Source organism: Ictidomys tridecemlineatus, chromosome 1 (assembly GCF_052094955.1).
Source record: "Ictidomys tridecemlineatus isolate mIctTri1 chromosome 1, mIctTri1.hap1, whole genome shotgun sequence".
Lineage (NCBI taxonomy): Eukaryota > Metazoa > Chordata > Mammalia > Rodentia > Sciuridae > Ictidomys > Ictidomys tridecemlineatus.
This window is the reverse complement of record NC_135477.1, coordinates 145,072,370-145,091,501: the sequence shown is the minus strand read 5'-3', so window position 1 is coordinate 145,091,501 and position 19,132 is coordinate 145,072,370.

Here is a 19,132-nt window from a genome sequence, read left to right as displayed (position 1 = left end):
ATAGAACAGCAGATCTGTAACTTGTATGAAAAATAAACAAAAATACTCAGAAATTTTCAGGAAGAAAATTAATGATGATGGGAACACATTCTACCAAATATTCATTGGAACACACACACATATCATAAATGGAAACAAATACAAATTTAATATATGCTAAAGATGATACCTTAAGTAAGTTACTCTTTAAAAATTATTTTAAGTTAGTTACTTTTTCAGCAAAGACATCTGCAAGGTTAATTTTCATATCCATGCATCTCTAAAAATGCTTTTATTTAACTTAGACCAGGAGAGTTTGGCTCAATTGTGAACGTTATACAGAAAGAAAATTCTGCTTAGAATACTGAAGATATTGTTTGCTTGTTTCTTTCTATTATTGCCACCAAGAAATCCAGTGTGAATCTGATTCTTATCCAGCTTTAGCTAATCTTTCTTCATTTTGGAAGCTCTTTGAAAAACAAAATAAAATCAAGTCATTTAACAACTTACTGCCAGAGGCTTGAGCAGGACTCAGAGCCTGCCAAATCTACTTGAGCACTAGGATATTCTCTCTGTCAAATTTTGTTCCATGATACCTTTTTACTGTGAATAATAGAATGTCAAAAATATGAGCAAAGTTAATCTTAAACCAATTCAGTTCCTAAAGATTTCTTTGAGAATCCTTTCTTTAACTATATAAAATTGCATTTCAGTTTTTATCCACCAGATGTCACCTGAGAAACAGTTTTTTAAAAAGTATGGACTATATCCTTTTTTTTTTTTGGCAAATGAAAGACTTTTTTTTTCATCTTTTATGAAAAAAAATTAGAATGTTCTTGTTATATCAGTAATATAAATAGGAAGAAACATAAAGGTTAAAACCCTGGAAGATAAATAAAAACATTTACTCTTGTATTTGGATTCCCAAATACAATATACTGACAGTCTCTTAAATAGGTTCAGTTTCCAAAATTTGATACTTAATCTAAGAATTATTTTTTATAACTATATCCCAGCCCACCTGTAATTCTAGGTACTCAGATGTCAAAGGCAGGAGGACTGTGAGTTTAAGACAAGTTTGGGAATCAGGGTGAGACTAATAGAATAGTTTTTAATAGGAACTAATAAAATAGTTTTCAATTATGTAAATTTTTACATTATACAAAGTGTTAAAAAAAAAACTCTAGGGACCGGAGTTGTGGCTCAGTGGGCAGAGCGCTTGCCTAGCATGCATGGGGCACTGAGTTTGATCCCCAGCATCATATAAAAATACGCAAATAAAATAAAGGTATTGTGTCCATCTACAACTAAAAAAATTTTTAAAAAATTAAAAAAAAACAACTCGTAATTATACCAGAATGTAATCCAAAAGAACAGAGACTAGCAACATTGGTGTTCTGTAATCATTTATCCCCTAATATGTCTGAATACCTGTAAATTGTATGGTCTGGTTCCTGACCACGTTTTCTACCTCCTTATCTTTCTCTCCTGATCCTCCAGCTACTCTATACTTCTTTCAGCCTCCAGAATGTGTCACTTCTCCTTTGTTAGAGCTTTATCAGGAATGAGCCTTTAGCCCTTTCTTTATCTTAATCATCGTGATCCTTTAAAGACAGTTGAAAGTTCTCAGGGAAGAAGACTTCTTTAGTCATCTCCACCCCCATCTAGATTTTATCCCTTCTACTCTACTTTTTTTTTTCCTTCACAATCCTTGTTACCTTTTGTTATCTCTTTGTGTGATGATTTCATTAATGTCCATTCCCTTCAAGAGTAACCTCCATGGTGCACTTCCATGTCTCTACTACCCAGCACTTAGTCCATCATAACGCCCAATAAATGTTTGTTGAAGGAAAATACTACTGAACACAGATTGTAATGTTTATGTTCTTCCCTCTATTAGAGTGCAGGCTCATCAAGGGATGAGATTTGGTCTGTTCACTGTTGAATCTCCATGCCTGAAACAGGCTCATCCTAGTCACCAATTAATATTTGTTAGATAGATGCATGAATAAATAAATGAGTATATATTTTCATATTTGGACAAGTATTTGAAATGAGAACTAACTTTAGAAGTGTCAGATAGAGGATAGCTCCAAATACAGGAGCTCCAAACATGGCAGCAGTTAAATGTCTTAACTACCTTTGTCCACTGGGGAAGGGGAATGGAAATGACAAGAACACTGCTTATCTATTAGGCAAGTCCTAGGAGAAATGACATTTCACTCTTTTTTTAAAGTGGCAATTTATTTTCTTATCACCCTTATCCACTCGCTTAGGAACCAATAAAAACATGATCTTGAACCCTTTCATACGGTGTTCATCCTTCTTAGGGATTTTAGCTAGGATGATACAGTAGCATTATTTTTATTTATTTATTTATTTTGTTTTTATAGAGAGACAGAGAGAGAGAGAGACAGAGAATTTTTTTAGTATTTATTTTTTAGTTCTCGGCGGACACAACATCTTTGTTTGTATGTGGTGCTGAGGATCGAACCCGGGCCAGACGCATGCCAGGCGAACGCGATACCGCTTGAGCAGCTACCGCTTGAGCCAACCCTACAGTAGCATTATTGACAGTTTTCACAGGTGGGTGGAAGCATGGATTAGCTCTTCCACCCAGGGAAGGGGCTGGATAGGGGATTTTTCCAAGTACTGCCACAACAAGGCAAAGGGACCACAAACTTCATTTATTCATTTAACAGTTTTTATGTTGAAAGATCTTTATGTGCTAGTTAAATGCTAAATGCTAGGGCTGCAAAGCAAAATGAGATATGATCCTTGCCCTCAGGAAGCTTACTATCTTAGTGGGAAAGACAGGCCAACAGAGCCAACAGCTGAAGTCCTGGGTGGTTTGTATAAATATGATTCACAGGGTATTATAGAAATATACAGCTAGACACAAAGTAGAGTTGAGGTAGAGAGTCCTCAGTAGGGCTTCCTTAAAGAGGTGTGTGACATTCAAGCTTATTTTTCAAAGACCAGAAATAATTCATTGTAGTAATAAGGGAAGAGAAAACAGCTTCTTAGAAAATAACCAGAGGGACAACACAGAGAAACAAGACAGAATAGCTTGTTTAAGGAACTAGAGGAAATTCAGCCTGGCTAGAGCAAAGCATGAAGTCATTTGATGTGGAAGCTGGAGAGTCACAGTGAATCTGACAGAGCTGACAACTTAATTTATCCACCCCCACTCTCAAAACCCAATCCCCCAATGAATAATTCCTTTTTTGCACATAGGCAAAAATAATTTAGAGATAGTAGGAAAGAAGTTCCCAGCATGAGTGACAGTTACGGCAAAAACAGTCTTACAAATCAGCATGAACTTCTATTTCCAGTTTCCAAAGGAAATTAAGTGAAGCTGGTCATAGAGACCAGACAAAGATGCTAGTAGGAAACATTGAATCTGCAATATGATGCTATTGTCGCCTGTTTCCCTTAGAAACCAGAGCCTAAGGGAAAAGCATCTGTGCTGCCACTTTGGAGGGAAGGTGCAATCCCAGGGAAGCAAGAGTAGGGGACAGGCAAGTGACACATGGCCAAATATAAGGGAGGCTTAAATCAGTCTCTGGGTTGTATGAGTATAATTTTAGTACTCTATCTCATGGATGTGATCAGCAAGGCAAAATGAACTATTGCATTTCAAGGCAGACCAAAGGGAGAAAGGAAAGGAAAGCCAATTTATCTGCCTCTCCCTCCCATTTCCTGAATCTCACTGGTCAAGAGTCAGCCTATAGGGCATATTAACTTCCCTGGAAAAGTGTGACCCAAATTCTCAAGGCAATCTAGGCGAAATGAACATGTCATATTTTTGGACCATTCATTATCTGCAAGCCCATTTTATATTTGGTCAATGTTCTAATTTCTCAGAGTTTGCTCTCCAAAGAGGAAGTAAAAAACTCTCTTGTCATCTTATATGTTAAGGAATATAGTCCAGGTTCTGCCAATCAGTCCCACTGGATTGAGATTTCCTTATGGACAAGTGTGCGGCATCTCACAGAATCCATTATGACACGTAGAGAGAGCAGTGGCACCCCCCAGAGACCATGGTCAGAGGTTCTATGAGTAGCCTTTAGTGTCCATCCTGGTGTGGGGGAGGGAGGACAAGGGCTGAGCTGCATATGCTCATGTATGGTAATAGTTAGCACCCACATTCACTCACTAACTTACTCATTTGTCCCTGGAGCCATCCAGTTGTGTGACTCACTCACACCTGGCTCCTGGTCTCAGAGCATCCATGGTTGGCTTTCTACCTTTTGCTGAGATTCTGATAACTACCGACAACCTTTAGTAAAATTATTTTTCTGCTTAAACTAACTAGAGTAAGTTTTATTTTTTTTGGGGGGGGGATCTGAAATCAAGAACTCTGAAAGATTCACATAACCTAAAAATAAATTTTGAGTTGTTTTCAAATTATGCCATATTTCTAATCCTCAATCTGTTTGTCTATGTGAAACACTCATTAATTTCTATACCACATTCCTAGAATCATGGGGTTCTAATATCTTAATCAAATGAGTATCCCTTCAGAGCCCATTTTATTTTATCACTTCTTTTGTCTTTGAGCAAATTTTCATATTACATCTTTTTGAGGGAACCAAGTTTCTACTGAAACTAGAAAAAGAAGTCATTTATTTGGGCTGAGATGTCTTTGTGTCAGCCATTCAATGAGTAGGGCCAAAAGGGCACTTTTGGGAAATTTTATTTATGTGAGAGACAGGTGAAGGACCTGCAGGCTATAACCTAATTTAGTCAGACACTTCTGGTACAAAAAAACAGTGACCTATAAACCAGTACTTTCTCGCAATTTCAAGGGAAATGAGGTCACTATTTCCAGCCCTGATTTTACTCTCTGATCTCTGAGCATTGAGCTATGTCACGAAGTTCCTTGTGATAAGATTAATTAGCAAATTTGTAGGAAACACCAAATATTTAAGTGAAAGCCCATAAGAATCTTCAGAAAATGTAACTCCTTAAAGGGTTTGTAGCAAATGTATTATTATACCAGGACCGCAAATTACTGAAATTTTTATGTTTTTTTTCCTTTCAGCAATTAAAAAGAATCTGGTGGAACTTTCCTTTCACTCATTGTAATTTCCCTAGAGTGGAAGGTCATAATGGTGAATGGGCCACCAGTTTGATCTTTGATTTGGAACTATTTATTCACCAAGGATGGCTGAGTGAGCCAATGAGTGAGTTAGTGAGTGAAGGTGGGTGCTAAGTGGTGTTTGGTATCAGCACTACTACTATCCCCCTCCAAATTTATCATATGCTACCCTCTAGGTGAGGCTAGCAAAGAAACAGAGCTCTGTGTTAGGTTTAGGTGTAGCTGATCAGAAACAATTTAATGCAAAATGTATTAGCTGGAAAGATGGTCCTATGTAGTCCAAACTCTGCCCCAAACAGAACATGTAGAAATATATATTTTAAAAATAACCTATATTCATCACAAAAGGGTAATATAAGCTAATCATACTTGTAAATTCATGTTTAATAGTTTTATAAGGATTTGTTTCTTTAAAGCTAACTGTTTCATTTCTGGAATGTTCTGCTCCTTCCATTGTTTCTCCCATCCCACTCTGTCAATGGTGCCTTGAACAAGATCAAGGCTACTTGTCCTGGTCTATAGAGATGAGCTCCTCCCCTCCCCCGCCCCACTGGGAAACATCTTTAGGAGGCATGGCTGTTCTTTAATTGGATAGATCTATTCCTTAATGTTCTAATCTAATGCTTAAAAGGAATTCAGTCAGGATAGGTCTTGTAGTATCTGGCTTTACTTTTTTTTTTTTTTTTTTGGTTTAATAACGAATGATATTGCAAGTCTACTTTCACTGGATTCTAAGCCTTAATTTTCAGTGGGTAGTGGGACTGACTACTGTATCTTTCTTTTTCTCCCACTTAAACACAAACATTCATAGAGCAAATCCAAACATCAAAGAGCATGTGGTGATGAGTCAGTTGGCATCCTACTCTTGGTGCCCACTCTCTTAATCCCTCATTCCTGCTCTATAGAGCAGCTGTTATAAGTATTATAAGTATTGTTATTTTATGTGTGTGTTTGTGTATTCTCTCTTTACAAATATTTCTGTATTATGTACATTGTTTACTCATATTTTTTAAACAGTTCTAGGGCTGGAACTCAGGGCTTCACCCTTGCTCTGGAAGTGCTCCACCTATCTAACCCTTTACATTTTCTTTTGAGATAGCACCTCACTACATTACCCATACTAGCCTCAAAATTGCCATCTTCTTGCCTCAACCTCCCAAGTAGCTGGGTTTACAGGGTTGCACCATGATGCCTGGATTTTAAAAGTTCAACAAATATCTTAGAGATAATTCTACATCAGCACATGATTATTCTTTTTTAGTGAATGTGTAATGTTTGTATTAGAGAAATTGATAATCTCTCAACTAAATTCTAATTACTGTAGTTTTCCCTAGTCTCATATAATTGTCAACTAAAAAGTAATTATGAAGATGGGATAGTATTTAATATTACACAGATAGCTTTACCTTTCTATTGAAAATTCCACTTAGGGGACTGAAGGATACTTTGCAAAAAGCAAAAAAGTTTTGTTTTCTTGGGGTTCTACCCTATTCTTAAGACCATTTTTTAAAACCCTACTTCCCTCAAATACTTTTTGTCCTCTTGGCACTGATGCTTTCTACATGTCAATCTGTAAGGGGTGATTTTATGATATTCCCAAGTATTTTTGATGGAATTCTGTTTCCTAGTCTCAGTCAGGGTTAGGTGACCAGGAAGACACAAGGGTCTGAAGGTAGACTAAGTAGATGCCAAGCTCTAAGAGCGTCTTTCCCTCATAAAATCTAAGCTTGGAATTTCTGTTGGCATCACATATAGGTAAACCAATCTTATCTTCTGGTCCATTCCTTTAAAGTTGATAAGATTTTTTCCTAATGGGGTCACTAGGCATTGCAGCAATTGAGAGCTCTGTCAAAGTCACAAAATGACAACAAATGGAATCTGCTGTGTTGCCCTTACAGAGCAAGGGTGAGGCCCTGAGTTCCATCCCATCACCACTAATCAACAACCTACAATGGCTCACTCTCATCTTATGGCTAGATATGATGGCAAGAAGGAGAAACTAGTAGAAATTCTACTTGTTTCTGCTGCTACCAAACCTCACAAGCCTGTAACAACATCCTTCACAAGAGAGTGAGCCAAGAGGATAAAAATCTTAACCACGAACAACTCTTCCTTGAAAGAACCAACAATATCACTTTTAGGCATTGTGGCAGAGATGGTCAATTGCCTTCCAAAATGTATCTTTCCCTTCCATAGGTAGAATAGTTTGGGGGCAAAGGCTGCCCAGTTAGCATCAATATTTCTTAGCTGGTTGCATTTAGGTATACTGATTCTTACCAGTAGTAGTTGAGTGGAGGTAATGTATGTGAGCCAGAGAGATTATAAGGCTGGTGTTTCTCCTTCACTTTTTCTCCAACTTCTGACTAGAATCCAACAAACAGGCTGATTTTGAGAAAAGGCAAAACTTCCTTTTGCCTGGGTCTCTTAATAGATCTGTGGAACAGAGCTGTTGTTCCCTCTCCCATCTATTGGGACTTTACATAAGTAAGAACTAAACTTTCACTACATTAAGCCACAAAGACTTTAGGGCTTACCTGTTATATCAGCTAGCATTTGTTAACTCATGTAGGTAACTACCATAGAAAAACTCTGGTATAAAGGAACATACAGCATAAGAAAACCAATGATAGTATTGTTCATTTTGAGGGGAAAATGGAATGTAGTTTATTCAAATAATGAAATATTATGCAGAAAATGTGTAGGTCTACAATGTATCAAAATGGAAAAGTATCAAAAATAACTGAGAGAAACAATGGTTTACAAAAGGATATGCACAGGCTGATGCAATTTAAAATTTTTTAAATACCTGAAGCCATATAATATTGTTTATATACATATACCTACATATAAAATTACCAAAACACATATGGTAAAGATTATTCTGGCTAGTTGTTAACACTAGGGAAGAAAGAAGAAGAAAATGGGTGGGATGGTGAGTGAGGGGAAAAGTTAGCAAAATCGTAACTTTTGTTCATTTTTTTAGAGGCAGGCTCTGGGCATGGTTAAATTTTAATGTTAGGGTTTTAGGAGTGTCTCAAAATAGCACCCCTCTTCCTTTCTAGTTAAATTAAGTCAGAATCAGAAATGTGGGTAATAAAATACCCTGTTTATTACTAGTTCTATAGATAAAGAAAATGTGACTCAAATCTGGAATTTCAAATCCTGGAGATATAGAAAGACAGGACTGCTCATCCAGTCACCAACAGGACTAGGCTTCCCATGGTCCTCTCCTACAAGAGCTTCGAAACTTAGCTTGTCGCATGGCAGAAAGCAATCTGGAGCATACTTCCTGCAGGCAAACTTGCTCTCAGAGAGGCTGAGGCTGTGGCTCAGCAATAGCTCACTTGACTGGCATATGTGAGGCACTGGGTCCCATTCTCAGTACCGCATATAAATAAATAAAATAAAGATCGATCAACAACTAAAAAAAAAAAATTTTAAAAACTTGCTCTCAGAGGAAGAGGAGAGCAGGGGACAGTCTGAAGCATGAGTAGATCCTGTTTCCGTACTTGCCAGTAATGAAAGACCTACTATCTTCCATGAGCACAGGTGAATTACACAACTCCAAAAGATGGGACTGTATTCATAGCTGAGGTCCTTTTACAGAGAAGGAAATCTCAGGAGTACATGCAATGAAACCCCATTTCACCTCAACAGTTAGCATCTCCTTAATCTTGGAGGTGGTTATATAGGCATGTGTTATATTATTTCTCAATATTTTTTATTTATTTATTTATTAAACTTTTAAATCAGACAATTCCTTAACCTAAATTCCTCAAAACTTTGCTTAAAAGCCCTCTTTTGATGCAGAAAGCATTCTTCAATTACTTCATTTGCATTAAGAGTCACAGTAAAACAACAACAACAACAACAACAAACAAACAAAAAAACACTAAACAAATATTTTTGCTGGGCACTCTCAAAATGAGATCTTCAAATGCCCTGGAGTTTGTCCAAAAGAGCCAAACACTTCTCTTTAGGGAAAGAGCCAAATGGACCATAACACCATCTTGATTCAAATTGAAATGACATGTCTCAATCAAAAGACGACTTACTTAGTGTGGTGGTTGAGTGCTTATGGACTCCAGAGTCAAACTAAATTCAAATTGAGCTCTCCCACTGATCTTCTAGCTACTCTAAAAGGAAGAACACAATTTCTAGTTAAAATACACCTCCATAGACTTTGCTTCTATCCAGGTAGAAGAATGCATTTGGGAAGTACATTCTGTATAGTTCTACTAATTGTTTTGTCACCTTATTGCACTCCAACTACACATTGCTCCTTGACTGAAAATAAAGATTTATTTTTTTCCTCAGCCTTAACAACAACAAAAAAATTTAGTTGTAGGGTACAAATATTGCTAGTCCATTCATTTGCTGGTCAGCTGTATATTAACTCTCTATTACATACAAGGGGAAATTCCAAGCTTTATCAGAACTTATGTTCAAAGAAGGCAGATAGACAATTATCAAATAAGCAAATAAAGAAGCGAGATAATTTTAGTTAATGATGGGGGCCATGAATGAAGTAAAACAGGAAGATGTGATGGAGAATGTGAATAGGTAACTTTGGGTAAAAGTTGGTTGGGGAAGTACCATGTAAGTCAAGACTGAGTACATAAGCAGGAACCATGAAGATGTGGGGAACCTGTGAAGGAATCTGTAACCATGTGGGGAAACAGTGTTTGAGGCCGAGAAGAACACAAGTGCAAACACCCAAAGGCTGAAGCACACTTGGCACACACTCAGAATGAAAGAAGATTTATGTGGTTGGCCCAAGTGAGTAAGGGAGAGATGGCAGCAGATTAAGGTCAGAGAAGCAGACAGAGTAGGATTGTGGAATTTTGATTTTTATGTTAAAGTGATAGGTTATTGGAATATTTTAGTCAAAGGAAGAGCATCATCTGATTGGTGTTTTCAATGATTACTCTGCATGCTGTCTGGACAATGGGTTCATTTTAACCTTACACTTTGGGCCATCATCAATTCATCCAGAAGTTCTACCTAGGTCCATGCAAGAAATATTATTTTCAATTTTTTGAAAATTCAGATGAGTAAGATCTCTTCCATTATTTTTCCTCCTCTTTAGATTTGACTTCCAGAAATAGCAGGGTCTTTTTAGATAATAATCTTTCCCATCCCTAGAGAATATGCTCATAATGACCTAGGATACAGAGAAAATCAGACCATTGCTTCCTTCTTTCCTGATGAACACATTTGTTTTTCTGACCTGGAAAAGCCATGTTGCAATTATGCCAAAAGCCAAGACTTTTGGACAGGTAAGCTGTTCATGATTAATTATAGTGGCTTGTTTTCTCTGAAAGTAGAAATTTATTTATTTATTCTGTGAGGCTACTTACCTCTTGCCACAGGCCTCAGTGACCAATTTTATGAACTTTGGAATTATAATTGAAGCATAAACTATTTTAAGCACAAACTGTATTAGGTTTTTAGTGGATGGAACGGATCTGTTCTTCAAGACATCAGAGCAAACTTTAATAATAACAATAACAACCATAATCAACACTTGCTGAGCACTTTGGTTTTTGCCAAGCACTCATCTAAATCAGGCCTTGGCAAACTTTTTCTGCAAAGGACCAGATAGTAAATATTTTCAGTGCTGTGGGCCATATGGTCTCTATGACAAGTATTCAACTCTGCTGTTGTAGTGAGAAAGCAACTACATATAATATATAAAAAAAATGAGTAAGGCTGTGTTCCATTGAAACTTTATTTCCCAAAATAGACAGTGGGCTAGATTTGGTCCACAAGACATATTCTCATGACTCTTGATCTATATAACTGACAAGTGTTAATTTATTTGATCCTCCAAATAACCTTGAATTGCAGGGGAGGAACCTGTGACAGAGAATGATCTTGTAATTGGCTCTGAATGGTGTAACTCAGACGTGTAGAGCTGAGGTTCCACCCACACAGTGTGGCTCTCAGAGCTGAGCACAGACTCGCTGAAAAGATACCTGGGCCAAGGCCATGCCAATACAGTTTTATAGGTTTTTCTGTTTTGTTTTGTTTTGTTTTTTTAAGCTCTAAAAATGCCTACCTTAGAGGATTGTTGGGGGAGAATAAAATGTTGGGGAATGAAATGAACCAACGGTACAGTGCTTTTGTCACAGCAGGGAGCTTTGGAGGCGTTGTCACATCACTCCACATTTTAAAGTCCTTGTGGTATATTTGAGAGTCTCTGGGCTAGTGGAGACAATTGTGACTGGGCATGAGTGATGGCCTTGACTTTTCATACGAGAGTGATAGTATTGTCAGTCTAGGAATTTTTTTTGTTTTCCCTACATACTTCACGTAATTATTGTGAAGATCCAATGGAATGGGAAAGATACAGAGAAATGTGGAGAATTAAGAATTTCTGGGATAACAAAAATTCTGTAGCACATAGTGTACATACAGTGAGCAATTTATGCCTTGTTTTCTTTTTCTAAAAATATGAGTTTGTGTGTGTTCTTTAACAACCAAGCTGGCGTCTATTTTTAAGTTTAAATCAACTGAGTGTTGTAAGAGAATTAATTCTTTTTATGTTCCTCCACTCTGGAACACACTTCATGTGCTTGATCTTTATTGATTTTTTACCTCTTTAATTTTACAAAAACAATATGGTCTTCATAACATTCCAGGGGTATTCAGAATATTTTCATGAATAGAAGATAAAAAGCAAAGTGAAACCGAAAGATTCTTTCAATGTCCACTAGTGAAGAGCATAAAAATAAGGGCTCTAACTGGGTTGTCTCAAAAGAAAATCTGAAAACCCACAAAGCAAGTGGGGTTTTGTCCTTTCTTTTCCTTTACATTTTTTTTTATGTAGGAAGCTAAAAAGATTGATCTCAGAAATATCTTTTTTTAAAAAAACAAAACATGCTTAGAAGTAAAGGAAGTGTCTATATAAAGAGCAAACAGAAATGAGGACAACGGGTGACATAGTTTCATGGACTGCAGAAAAGGTCCATAATCAGCTGCAGTATTTATGACTTAATTAATAAATATTTGCTGAAAACTTACATATGCCAGACACTGTAGTGGGTGCTGTGGAAGATTAGAATTTAAAATGCCTTCCAAGCACTTCCTGTCCATCTGGGAAATAAGTGAATAATACATGAAAAGCCTAGAGAGTGGACAGAAGGGCATGTGTTTAATGATAATGGGTGGTACTTACTGATTCTGGGTGGGTCATTGGGTAGAGAGGCTTGCACACGTTACTCATTCAATCCTCACTATAACCTTATGAGGTTACTGTCAGCATTTCCATTTCACAGACCAGAAAACTGAGGCATAGTTGGAATACACCATGTCATTTGCAACAGTCTGATTTTCCCTGTTCACTGAAAAAGCCTCTCTCATTTACATTACCTTTCTTGTCTTGAGGATGGAATGGACAGGTCTGTCTCTTACAAATGTGCAGCCCAAGCTAGGAGGCAGCTGTAGGATCCAATGCTCTCTGGCAGGTGTGGCACTGAGGCTTAGCAAGCCACTACATATTGAGTTACCAGAGCCTCAGGAAGCAGAAATTAGAAGCAAGATCTTGGACACTCTAGAAAGATTTATATCCATCGCCCTTGTTTTCCATATTCATTTTGGCCATAACCCTTCTCCCCTTTATTTTTTTTTCAAACATTTTATACTAAACAAGTGGGAAAAAAACAACAACCAAGAAATTGCTTTGATAGGACAGGGTGGGGAGGGGGAGTCAGTCCCACTCCTGGAGGCCCTGGGAGACTGACAGGTAAGCAGTGCCTGCATGAAGCCCTGCTCACTCTTATCTTGGCTCTGATCCAAAGAGGCATACAACAGTTATCCTCCTGGAGAGTTGTGCTGAGAAGACAAAATCAGTGCCCCAACGAGAACAGTTCTTGGTAAGCTCAGATGCCCAAATAGTCCCACCTCACCTGTCCCCTCTGCTTACTAACACTAGGATTCCAGAGAGAGTCTATGTTAAAATGCAGGTACTTTTTAAAAAATTAAAGTTTAAGCTTTCATAAGTCATTTGCACCAAGATCTAAGGAACCTGAAACATTCATTTAATAGTGGGGAGAAAGAAGAAACTGTGGAGAAATAAGCAAAAGTTTGCCCTTTTGAGGCAACCAGGGGGCAAATAAATTAAATTAAACTCGCAACTTCACAACATCTCTGAGCTCCAGCCTCTGAAGTCGATTTTGTGGCCAGAAACCTTCATGTTTGATTCAAGCCAGTGAAAGCTTGTCAGAGCAGAGGCAGCTCAAGGCACAAACCAGGAGACAAAGCATTTGTCTGAGCTCCTGGACAGGACTTTAGATAGAAAACACAATGGGTATGCTCAGATCAGAGAATTTGCTAGGGAGCCTAGGACATCTATCCACTTCTTAAAACAGGCAAATCATTTAAAATAGATTTTATTGCTTTCAAAACCAGTTTGTATTCGTTGGAAGCTTGCTTTCTTTGGCACCATGTAGTTTTCTTTTGGTTATATGGATTAAAAGATTATGATAAATATATTCAACACAAAAAAAAAAAAACCCCGAGTTATACATTTTCAAGAGAGGGAACTTTCACCCTTGTGTTTCTGATGTGAGTCTTTGATATTCTGCCAAGATTTGATTTTGAGCCATTAATCCATTAAAACTATATAAAAATCTATGGCCTCTGCCCCTTGACCTATAATAGGAGGCATTCAATAGAAAAACTAACATCATAGATAATGTTTCACAAGAACCCACAGGCAGAATTCAGGGTCAGAAATTCCCTAAAGAGGAAAATTCCCTAGAGAGTCTTTATATAAAGATTCTTGGTCAGTATCTCTCTTTGGACTATTCTGTACCACTCATCTTCCCTTTTTTTGTAGAACTGAAAGAGATTAGAAGAGAATGTCAGACTGAACACATCTGCCTTCCTCTCCAAAGCCTTTCAATTACCAGGATATATATATATATATATACTTAAAATTTTTTAAAAAGATGTAGATAAGTACAATACCTTTATTTTATTTGTTTATTTTTATGTGGTGCTGAGGTTTGAACCCAGTGATTCATATGTGTTAGGCAAGCGTTCTACCATTGAGCTACAACCCCAGCTTTGTATGTATATATATATATATTTTTTTTTGAGATAGGATTTCATTGTCTAGACTGGTCTTGAACTCTTGAGGTCAAGTGATTCTCCTGCCTCATCCTCCCCTGTAGCTGGGTCTGTAGTTATGTGACCCCATACCAGCTTAAGATACATATTTTTAAGCTAAATAAATATATAATAATGCTAGAAAACATAATGATTGCCATTAATTTTGTAGAAATTTTGAAAATTCTCCAATAGAAAGAGAATAAGTTTAGATTATAGAGGAAACCACAGTTCAAGACACTATTGCAAAGTACTGCTGCGGAGATGGGAGATGTTCTGTTAGGTGGTCTAAGCTTAGATACCTTGGATCCAGATCCAGGAAAATGAGACATACTCACTATTGGGAATTTCTGACTTATTTGAGGCAATGCATTAACAGCTTTATATGCATGGTCTTCAACCAAGAATTCTATTTCCATATATCTTCCCTAGGGAAGAAAATACATACTTCCACAAAGAATATGGATAAGATATTCATCATGAGAGTGATTGAATTATGGTATGATCATGTGATACATTCATAACAGTGAAAATTATGTGGCATATATTAAATATCCTATACCAGCATGCAAAGATCATCAAGATTTTGTATTTTCCAAAAGTTTTTTAAAAGGAGTAGATCAACCCCCCAAATTCAGTCCATAACATCATGGTATACTATTCAAACATAAAAAAAAAAAAGGATGAAGTCCTGTCCTTTGTGGAGATCATTATGCTTAGTGAAATAAGCCAAGCACAGAAAGATTATTATTACATGATCTCATTTGTGGAATCTAAAACAGTTGATCTCATAGAAGTTGAGAGTAGAATGGAAATTAACAGAGGCTGCGGAGAATGGAAAGGGGTGGGGATGGGGACTAAGTTATGGTTAGGGTAAGAAGTTCTGGAGTGCTATTACACAGTAAGGATGGCAGTAGAGAGCAATTAGGTACTGTACATTTCATAAAGCTGAAAGAAATGCTTTAGAATATTCTTGACATAAAGAGATTATAGATGTTTGGGAGACAGATATGTTTATCCTGATTTGAAGATCGCATAATGTATAAATGTATCCAAACACACATGGTACTTGGTAAATATGTACAATTTTCATGTTTTTATGTATCAGTTAAAATAATTTAAAAATTCCAGTGGCTATATTTCTATATGTAGATCTGTAAACATTAAACATATATGCATGTCAATGTAAATAGGTATAAATTGTCTAAAATGAGATATATCAAACTCTTAACATGATTACCTTCTACATATTTCCATATAGTTTGAATGTCAAAATATTAGAATATATTTATGTATTGTGCAAATTTTAAAAAATGAAAGTTCTTAGGACACAGAGGGAACCAATATCTCAAACATCTAAGATGCTATATTTAATGAATTTCTAATTAATAAAGTTCAGGTACCACATTACTTCCTATTGTGCTTATTGTGAATATCATTATATATCATACTCTAAAAAAATTATGTGATAGTACTTTGACTCAAGTATCATTTAGAACAGATAGGTCTAGAATTGAGGAGTGTCATTTTCAGGTCAGAATAAGGTAAAAAGTCAAAATGCTGAATCTCACGAATAAGAGTGAAAACATGAGAACAACGGTCAGATAAAAATCTTGCCTGGCACTCACTTTTTACTCTGATCCATGTGGTTCTATGCAGGAGATTTTATATAGGTTAGAAATGTAATAGAAATGTTTATGTAAATTTAGAAGCCAGTCTCAAATCCTTAGACTTTGGCTTCAGTTTATCCCAACATTTCCATGTTACACTTCAATTTCATTTTTCAAAGAAGTGGTTTTTTTCCTTTTCTAAAACCTAAGCTGTGTTTTAACATGTTATTCATTATATATCAATTATCTCATTACTTCTATTGCTTTGGGCTTGTTCATTCTTGTTTTTCTAGCTTCTTGAAATGGGGACTTAGATTATTGATTTGACATCTTTCTTTTTTTCCTAAACCATGCATTTAGTGCTAGGACTCCCCCACCCCCACCCCACTCGCTCCTGACACTGCTTCAGCTCTGCCCTAAACATTTTTAAGTGTTGCATTTCCTCTTTCATTCAGGTCAATGTATTTTTTAAATTACTTTTGAGACTTTTTCTTTGATCCATAGATTATTTAGAAGTATGTTGCTTAGCTTCCAAGTGTTTGGAGATTTTCCTATATTGATTTCTAGTTTGATGCCATTGTAGATATAGAATACACTCTGTGTTATTTCAGTTCTTTTAGGTTTGTTGCAGTATTGTATGAATCAGGATATGTTCTAGCTGATGTATGTTTGGTGGGCACTTGAAAAGAATACGTGTTCTAATGTGGGAGTTGTCTTAAATGCTAATTAGATCATATCGTATTCATTTTCTGTATAGCTGTTCTCACAATTTTTGAGAGAGGAGAGTTGAAGTCTCCAATTATAATTTATAGGTTTATTTCTCTTTTCAGTCATATGAATTTTTGATTCACACACTTTGCAGCTTTGTGATTTTGGTGGATGTATATTTAAGATTGAGACATTTTATTCATGGGCTTACTCTTTTATCATTATAAAATGCCTCTCTGTCTCTGATAATTTTCTTTGTTCTAAAGTCTACTTTATCTGATGTTAATGTAGTCACTTCTACTCTATTTTGACAAATGTCTGCATGACATATCTTTTTTCAGTGGTATATCCTTTTACTTTCATCCTGTATTTGCTGATATATTTGAGGTAAGCTTCTTGTAGACAGCATGTAGTAGGGTTATGTTTCCCAATCCATTCTGCCAGTGTCTTTTAGTTGATGCTTTTTGACTATTTACATTTTACGTAATCAATGATGTGTTAAGATTGAACTCTTACATTTTATATTTTGTTTTCTCTTTGTTCTGGTTTTTGTTTGTTTTGCTTTGTTTCCATTTTATTTTTTCTTTCTTCCTATAGGTTCCTTGAACATTTTTCAGAATTTCATTGTAACAGGTATAGTATTTTCGAGTGTACCTCTTTGTACAGCTTTTTTAGTGGTTGCTCTGGATAAATATTATCAAATGATGTTGTTATTCTTACCAGATTGTTAAGTGCAGACATCTTACATGACTTTAGTCCCCCTCATTTACATTATAATTATTTCCTTTATATACATTTAGAATCATACCAGTGTCATAATTTTTGCTTCAATGCTCAAACATAATTTAGAAAACTCAAGGGGAGAAGACTCTGTTCATTTTCTATTTTTCTCTCTGTTCAAATTGACTAACTAACTTCCATTTTTCTTCTGTTTAGTCTACTGATTCTTCTTTCTCCTCCATTCTGCTGAGTATTTTAACTTTATTATTTTTTTCTCTTCATATTTGAATATTTTATTAATACAAATTTACATTAAATTGATTGCAAAATTGTCTTTGCTAAATATTGTTTAACTTCAAGTTAAAAAGATGCAAAGTTTTTTTAAGAAAAATCTTACGTGCAAATTAAACATAATTTTGTTTTCTTTTTTTATTTGTTCTACTTAGTTGTATATGAAAGCAGAATGCATTTCAATTCATTGTACACAACTGGAGTGCAACATTTCAATTCTCTGGTTGTACATGGTATAGAGATGCATCATTCGTACAGTCATACATATACCTAGGGTAATTATGTCCATCTCGTTCCACTATCTTTCCTATACTCACAATCCCTCTCCATCCTCCCCTTTGGCCAACTCAAAGTTCCTCTGTTCTTCCCATGACCATCCTACCTAATCTGATTAGCATCCACTAATCAGAGAAAACATTTGGCTTTTAACTTTTTGGGATTGGCTTACTTTGCTTAGCATAACATTCTCCAACTCCATCTGTTTACCTGCAAATGCCATAATTTTATTCTCTTTTAATGCTGAGTAATAGTCCATTGTGTATATAAACCACAGTTTCTTTATCCATTCATCTATTGATGGGCATCTAGGTCAGTTCCAAAGTTTAGCTATTGTGAATTCAGCTGCTCTAAACGTTGATGTGGCTATATCACTATAGTAAGCTGATTTTAAGTCCTTTGGATATAAATTGAAGAGTGGGATAGATGGGTCAAATGGTGGTTCTACTCCAAGTTTTCTGAGGAATCTCCAACTGCTTTCCAAAGTAGTTGCACCAATTTGCAATCCCACCAGCAATGAATCAATGTATCTTTTTCCCCCACATCCTTTCCAACAATTATTTTTCTTGTATTCTTGATAACTGCCATCTGAATGGGGTGACATGAAATCTTAGAGTAGTTTTGGTTTGCATTTCTCTAATTACTAAAGATGTTGAACATTTTTTCTTATATTTTTGGTCTCTTGTATATCTTCTTCTGAGAAGTTGCTGTTCAGTTGCTTAGCCCATTTATTGATAGGGTTGTTTGGGGGATTTTTGGGTGTTAAGTTTTTTGAGTTCTTTATGTATTATGAAGATTAGTGCAGTGCTCTATCTGATGTGTGTGTGGTAAAAATTTACTCCCATACTATAGGCTCTCTTCACCTCAATATTATTTCTTTTGCTGACAAGAAGCTTTTTCGTTTGAATTCATTCCATTCTTGATTTTATTTCTTGTGCTTTAGGAGTTTGTTAAGGAAATTGGGGCCTAATCCAACATGATGAAGATTTGGGCCTACTTTTTCTTCTATTAGATGCAGGGTCTTGGGTCTAATTCCTAGGTCCTTGATTCACTTTGAGTTGAGTTTTGTGCATGATGAGAAATAGAAGTTTAATTTGATTTTGCTACATATGAATTTCCAGTTTTCCCAGCACCAATTGTTGAAGAGGCTATCCTTTCTCCAGTGTATATTTTTGATGCCTTTGTCTAGTATGAGATAACTGCATTTATGTGGATTGGTCTCTGTGTCTTCTATTCTGTTCCTTTGGTTTACATGTCTATTTTGGTGCCAAAACCATGCTGTTTTTGTTACTATTGCTCTATAGTATAGTTTAAGGTCTGGTATTGTGAT